Genomic DNA, 7931 nt, shown 5'->3' on the forward strand with positions numbered 1-7931 from the left:
GCTAAAGTAACACAGAAGGGATGCTTCCCTGCTGTCTGCCTGAGACACGGCCTCAAAAGAGGCAGCAGGGAAAATATGTTCCACTGGGGCCTTTACCGGTCCATTCTCAGCACAGACGCCTGTGGCCCTTTTCAAGATGGGACCTAGAGATAGCACAGGGATGCCCACGGGGGTTTGGTTGGGGCCAGGCCTCCACTCTGATCCCATCTGAACAGCCTTATGTCCCCTCCCTATGTGTGTGTGAAGGGAGGGGAGGAGAGTCACGGTGGGCAAGGCCTGCCCCAGGCAGGAACTGGCTGAGGAGGGGTCACAAGCCTGGTGGGCTGGTCATGTTTACACCTGACATCAAGGTTGGCAGGATGGACATGGAGTGTGGAAGGCACCATCAGCCCACGGATTATACAAGTTATGGAGGTGAATCTCACTTTTCCTGTGAGGAGGTCTGTGCAGACACAGGGTTGCGCCTGATCCCGGAGCAGAACATCCAGTGGGCAGAAGCAACAGTGTCTAGGGTCAGGCAGGGCCTGAGGCCTCCCAACTGGCCTCCAGTCACTATCATTGGAGAACTCTACTGAAAACATTGAGAAACAGCAACCAGTCAAAAAACCTCCGCCCCATCTCCAATAGTGAGGGGCAGGTGCACGACAAACACAAAGGCCCAGAGGACAGAGGTGACTGTGGCCGCCTGGAGTTCTGGAGGCCCAGAGCCCCTGAATGGCCACGGGAGGACACTTCCCTTGAAGATACCCAGGCTCCCCAGCCGTCTCAGGATTTCTGATTCCAAACTGGAGCACCATGCCCATGTAAAATGGACAGGGTCGCAGAACCTGCAGCCCAAGGAAGCGCAGCCCAAGGAAGCAGAGCCCAAGGTTGAGAAACTGGTGGAGGTGAGGGTGGGATGCGGGTGGAGGAGCATGCGAGCTTATGGGGATGTGTGGGTGCCATACACACAGAAAACACCCACAAAGGCTGGCCAGGAGCAAGATCAGCCTCAGAGCACCCATGTGCTGGACGGTCTGTGCAGAGGATGCTCTGTAGTGGGTCCTGTGGGCTGCGGCATCTCTGGAAGGCCCTGGCTGTGTTCTGTCTTTGTGGGGAGAGGGGCCCATTAAAATGCAAGCAAGTGGGTGACCTTTTCTCCTCTCACTACTGCAGCACAAACCCAGGAGGCAGAACTGCCTCCTGCTCATCCTGAGGAGCCCAATGCAGGGGCACACCTGAGGGCCGCTTCCGACCTGAAGGGATGTCTACCTCCAGCAGTCATGCCACCTCCAACAGCCACTTCAACTGCAGCTATAGAGCTGGGGCCAGACTGCAGCATCTCCTGACGTGACTGAGACCCCACCACCCCCTGCCTGAGGAGCCCTCCCTCAAACCTGCCCTGGCTCCTGCCTCAGAGGAGGAACTGCCTCTGGGAGAAGCATCAGGGCCAATTCTAGAGCTACGTGTTGAACCTGTTCTACCTCTTCCATCCAAAGAACTTGTCTTACCCCCACTCTTTGACCTTTTCCTTTTATTTTATGTTTTTTCTTTTCTCTATAGTGTGATTCAGTACTTCATCTGTTCATTTTTATTATTTGGGATTTGGGTAGGTTATCTTTTCTTCTTTTATTTTTTCTCTTTCTATGCTTCATCTTCCCATGGTGTGATTTATTTTAAGTAATAAATGGAAGTTATTGCTTATATTATAAATTGTGCCATTCCTGAGCATGACGTACATTCACAATGCTGTGCAAGCATCACTACTATCTAGTAGCAGCATGTCCCATCACCCCAAGGGGAAACCCTGTGCCAGAAGTACTTGCTCCCCACTCCTCCTGCCCCAGGTAACCCCTTGTCTGATTTCTGTCTCTGCTTCATTGCCTGTTCTGAATGTTTCTATATCTGTAATCTTACAATAGGTGCCTTTGTGTCTTCTCATATATTTTTGTTTGTTTTTATCTGAAATAGCATTTTTGTTATTTGAAAGGAAAATCCCAGATGGGTTAGAGATGAGATCTATTTTTTTTAAAAGGGTCTTTCAGTAAGTGTGTGCATTATCTCGGGGTAGAGACGGCTGTTCTGAATATGACCCCAGGGCCAGAAGCTGGTCAGACAATGGCGGGCTCTTCCTGTGTCCAAAACAAAAGCGAGAAAGATGCAGAAATCAGGGAAGACAAACCACAAGCTGGGAAGCATCCCTCACAGCCCAAGGCCAGAGAAGGTTTAACATCCCTGTGGTGTAGAAGACTTTGCCAAATCAGTGTTTTCTAAAAGGACACAGGGCAAGCACATGGACTTCCAATGAGAGGCAGTGGTGGCCACACCTCTACATGTAGAGATGCCCAACGTCCCTGATGGGGACACATGCACTGTCAACACTGGGGAGAGAGCTCTGTCACCATCAGACTGGCAGGCTTCTGGTCTGGTGGTGACCAGCCTTGGGGACAATATGAGGAAGCAGAGGCCCTAGCAGATCTCCTGGGGAGAAAAGGGAAAGGCCCCTCCTCTGGGAGAACATAATGCATTTGACAGGTGCACACTCATCTGGCAGTGCTCATCCTAGCAGGTTACAAAATTCTTGCACAGTTTTTCAAAGGTGTATTTTTGAGACTACCCATCAATCCACTGGTAAAATAGCCGGGAAGTGGAAAAAACATTAATGTCATAGAGAGGGGATGGGATCCACTAGTCCTACTTCACATGGATGAGGGAAGCTGAGCACATGCTAAAGTGGGTGCAGGGTTCTCTACATGAGGACAGATAAAGACATCATGGGTCCTCTCACCTGTGATGTGGACCAGTCATGTGCCTCCAGGATGCTGCCTGTTAGACCATATACATGTGATTGCAAAAGTCAGAGACACGTCTGTAAAAATGAGTCTATGTATGACAGAGAGAGACAGCAGAATGAGAGAGGTGGAGCCAGAGAGGTACCCACTTCAGCACTCATGATGATCACCTCTGTGAGGGCACTTGCAAATCTCTTATCTTCTCCTTGAGGTGATGTCTAAATTTTTTATAATGCATGTATGACTGAATGTTCTAAAAACTTAAAGGTCATATATTCAATGTTATTCATTGATCGGTCATTTATGGAGTAATTACATTATTTAGTTTTTACTTTTAACAAACTTAGGACAAGAAAAACAAAGATTTATTATAGTATAGTAAGGAATTCTAAAGCCATTCACAATCAAGTCAAGAAATAAGTCCTTTCATGGGGCAGAGCCCTGACAGAGGTGCTTGCCGTTCCAGTCATTTCCCACTGTGTGCATGTTGTGTCAGCATGTGCACATGTGTGTTCCTGTATTTTCATCCTCGTGGCTGCATGTGTAGGTTCCTGTGTGTGTTCACGTGTATGCATGTGCATGAGCACTTGAGGGTGTGGGGTGTCTAGGCCTGAGGTAGGGAGAAAAGTGAAGGAAGGGCTGGGAGTCGGGGAGATGAAGGGACGTTGGAGTAACACACCCAGCTGTAAGGTCACATCCACCCTGCCTCCCACCTGCCTCATGTCCCGTCCCACCCCTCTGCCCTGAGCCCAAACCAGCCCCACCCTTCTCCATAAGTCAGCTGAGCAGCCTGGCCCTGCCCTCCAGGACAGACTGTGCCATCCTGCCCATTCTGGCCTGCTCCCTCTCCCTCCCGGCACACAGTCCTTTCCTCTCTGTCCCCAAAGCACTTCTGAGGAGGCTCACCAGTCACAGGGACCACCATGGAGATGCTCTATCTCAGTGAAGATCTCAGTTGTAACAGCCAGACCCACTTGAGCTTGTGTGAATGGAAGGAACCTTACAAGGGGCCTTGTGGAAGGTACCAGAAGGTCAAAACATCAGGCTAGAGGTTGGGGGCAGGCCACGGCACCCAATCCACAGAGGTCCTCCAGCAATGGCCTCTGCCTGGCCCTATGCCAGCCCGCATCCCTCACACCCAGCACATCCAGCCCCTGTGAGGGGGGCTCAGCTCAGTGGGGACAAGGGAGAGAGCCCTCACTTCCTTCACTGTTGGGTCAGGTGGAGTCCACTTTGTCTGAGGTGGCCACGTGATGCCACATCAGTGACATATCTCTTGTCTGCTCAGAGGTGGGACCCCCACCCCAAGCAAAGAACAATAGGTCCTCTAGGTGGGTTCACCAGGCTATCCCTGAAGGCAGAGAGGGAAGCCCCTGGTGGTAGGGAAAGCAAGAAAGAGGGGAGAAAAGGACAGTTTTGTGGATGGCAGTCTTCTAACTGATTTTCACATAAGCCACTACTCAGAGAATGTGTTTTTAAAATATGGATCAGGGGGAGCAATGAGGATAAAGTGGAACAACTGTAATAGAAAAACAATAAAAATACATTTAAAAAATAATAAATAAAATAAAATGTTGAGAGAAAAAAAATATGTATCAGAAAAAAACTGGTATCCAAATATACAGGGAAAAAACCAAAAACTCTTAAAATGCAACAATAAAAAAAAACAACCAACCCAATTTAAAAAATTGGCATAATCCCTGGACAGACACCTCACCACATAAATGAATTCAATAGAGTAGCAGAATACAAAAATAAATATCTAGATCTCAGTTGTACTTATATACATCAATAATGTCCTATAAGAATAGGAAACTAAAAATAATTTTATTTACAATTACTTGAAAGAAAATACCCAGAAATTAATTTAATCAAGGATGCAAAAGATATATACTTGAAAAATTATTAGACACTGAAGAATGAACTTGAGGAAGATATAAATGGAAATATATATTGTGTTCATGGATAGGAGGAGTTAACATCACTAAAATGTTTATAGTGCCCAAAGCAATCTATAGGTTCAATGCAATTCCTATCAAGATACTTATGGTGTGTGTCACAGACCTAGAATAAATATTCCAAAAATGTATATGGACCCCCAAAGATTGAAAATAGCAACAGCAATATTGAGAGAGAACAAAAAACTTGGAGGAATCATTCTATCTGATATCAAACTATACTACAAGGTTATAGTAAGCAAAACTGCATGTTACTGGTATTAAAAGAGACCTATAGATCAATTGAGCAGAATAGAGAGCCTAGAAATAAACCCATGCCTCTGTGGCCAATTAATACTTGACAAAGGAGGCAGGAACATACAATGGGATAAAGATAGTCTATTCAATACATGGTGTTAAAAATTTGAACAGATAGATGCAAAAAATGAAACTGGATCACTTTCTTACAACATGCACAAGACTAAACTCAAAATAAATTAAAGACTTAAATGTAGGACTTGAAACCATAAAAATACTAGAAGAAAACATAGGCAGTAAAATCTTGGACATTTCCCAAAGTAATATTTTTATGCTATATTTCCTTGGGCTAGAGAAACAAACAAACAAATAACAACAACAACAAAAAGAGACTACATCAAACTAAATGTTTTTGCACAGCAAAGGAAACCATCAATAAAAGAAAAGACTCTCCACTGAAGTGGAGAATATATTCACCAATGCACTAACGATACATCTGATAAGGTATTTATTTTCCAAATTTACAAAGAACTTATACACAACTCAACACCAAGAAAAAGGACCTGAATAGGCATTTCTTCATAGAGAAATTACATATAGCCACTATATATATGAAAAGATGCTCAACATCACTAATCATTAGAGAAATGCAAATTAAAACCACAATAAGAAATCACCTTATACTTGTCAGAATGGCTATCATCAATAAATCAATAAACAATAAGTGCTGGCAAGGATGTGGAGCAAAAGGAACCCTAGTGCACTGCTGGTGGGAATGCAGACTGGTGCAGCCACTGTGCAAAACAGCATGAAAATACCTCAAAAAAGCAATATGACCCTTATGACCCAGCAATTCCACTTCTGGAAATATATCCAAAGAAACCTGAAACACTGATTTGAAAAAATATATGCACCTGTATGTTTATAGCAGCATTATTTACAGTAGCCAAGATTTTGAAGAAGCCCAAGTGCCCATCAATAGATGAGTGGATAAAAATCCTGTGGTACATTTATACAATGGAACACTATTCAGCCCTCAGAGAAAGACAAATACCACATGATTTCACTTATATGTGGAATATAATGAACCAAATAAAATAGAAACAGGCTCATAGATATAGACAACAAACTGAAAGTGTCAGATGGAAGGAGGTGGTTTGAGGTCTGGGTGAAAAAGCTGAAGGGATTGAGAAAAAAACAGAAAAAATCAAAACAAAACAAACTCAATAGACACAGACAACAGTGCAGTGATTACTAGAGGGGAAAAGGGGGGGTGGCAGGTAGAAGAGGGTAAAGGGGGGATAAATGGTGACGCGAGAAGACTTGACTTTGAGTGCTGAAACCACAATACAATATACAGATGATGTATCAATATTATAGAATTGTACATTTGAAACCTATATAATTTTATTGCTAAATATCACCCCAATGACTTCAATACAACATTTTTTAAAAGAGTAAAATTTTACAGGCATGAGGTTTGAAACATGGCAGAAAACGTGAACCAGCAACAAACTACCAACACTATAGATGAGCCCCTGGAAATGAGAAATGACAGAGAGCTTCAAGGTAGATTACATGCTTGTGATCAATATTTAAATATGATACTGGGAAATGTGGAAGAAACTGTGACTACTATAGACATTGATGAAGAAACATGAAGAGATACATAAATCAATAAAATGGTATATTCCTATGCTCTTTGTCCACGAGATGATGTTGTGCTAGTTGCCCCTCCATTGAAAGTTGGCTGAAACAAAGAATTTCTCCTGTATGGACAGTAGGAGACTTTGTATGATTGCATCTTTAAATGTAGAAGACACCTAAAAGAGAAACCTGCATAAATTTTAATATTAATAAATGACCAAGGATTCTTCCACTTCTGATATGAGTTACTTTGCACATAACTCACAAATTCTTAAGCTAAATGGCATTTTTATTTTCCTCCAACCCTTCCAATAAATGTGATCACCAAGATGCAGCCCTTCTTTTTAGGAGTTGATTTGCTCCATTGATTTTTTTCAGACAATTTCTGATTTTTTTAAATTAAATTTCAAGTTATCTTTTTTGATATTTTAAAAATAGAGTGAAATTTCAGCAAAAAAGAAATTATGATATAATACATATAAATTGTTTTAAACTCCCAGGTTTTGTGTTTATTTGTTGTATTGCAACGAATAGGTAACTAATACACTTTGTTTCCCTTGTGTGCACACTATTCATCAATTTTATGATTGGGTTTATATTTTATGTGAATAATTTGAATTATACCTGTTTTTACTTATTGCAACTTTGAATATGTTTTATTTCATGTGTTTCTTTAGTAGTAAAATTCATCATTTCTATCTGGAAAGGTATAAATTTGCACTTGTATTAGTAGAGCTCAATTAATTGATTGGCATAACCACTGTGCTCTGCTTAAATTCTGATGGTTTCATGATACTATTAGAAAAAAAATTATAACAATGAATTAAAGACCATGAGAAAATGGATCTCAAGCCACTGAAAACCAATTTTTGAATACAAATCATAACATTTACTATTTGTACTCTATTTTTAGCTATTTTAGAAAACCATGATACTTATAAATTCATTTATAGTAGCACATTTAAATTCATCCTCTATGTTTACACACACTCTGTTAACTACTTAACTTTATAATTTTTTTCCTGAATGGTAGTATTTACATTAAAATTTCCAGCAAAACTTTTAAGAGTATCTGAACTACTCTCAAGCCATTGGGTCACTGTGTAAAATAGGATGTAATGCAATGGCAATAACACAAATTTGCTATTTGACATAAGGCAAAAAATACATATCTCTCTGACAAATGTTGTTGACAATAACAATAAAATTAAAAACCTGCAGTCAGATGTCAGAAAAAGGAAACACAAATTATCCACATCATAAAAGATAGAGGAAATGTCACTACAAAACCTACCGATATTAAAAGGGTGAAAAGGGA

General features: G+C 41.8%; 1 pseudogene; it reads left to right on the forward strand.

Annotated features, from left to right (window-relative positions):
• Positions 1–6453: 6453 nt before the first annotated feature.
• Positions 6454–6720, forward strand: LOC150013097 (U6 snRNA-associated Sm-like protein LSm3 pseudogene; annotated as a pseudogene).
• Positions 6721–7931: the final 1211 nt, after the last annotated feature.

This window comes from Furipterus horrens, unplaced genomic scaffold (genome assembly GCF_987537825.1).
Source record: "Furipterus horrens unplaced genomic scaffold, mFurHor1.1.pri manual_scaffold_4, whole genome shotgun sequence".
Classification (NCBI taxonomy): domain Eukaryota; kingdom Metazoa; phylum Chordata; class Mammalia; order Chiroptera; family Furipteridae; genus Furipterus; species Furipterus horrens.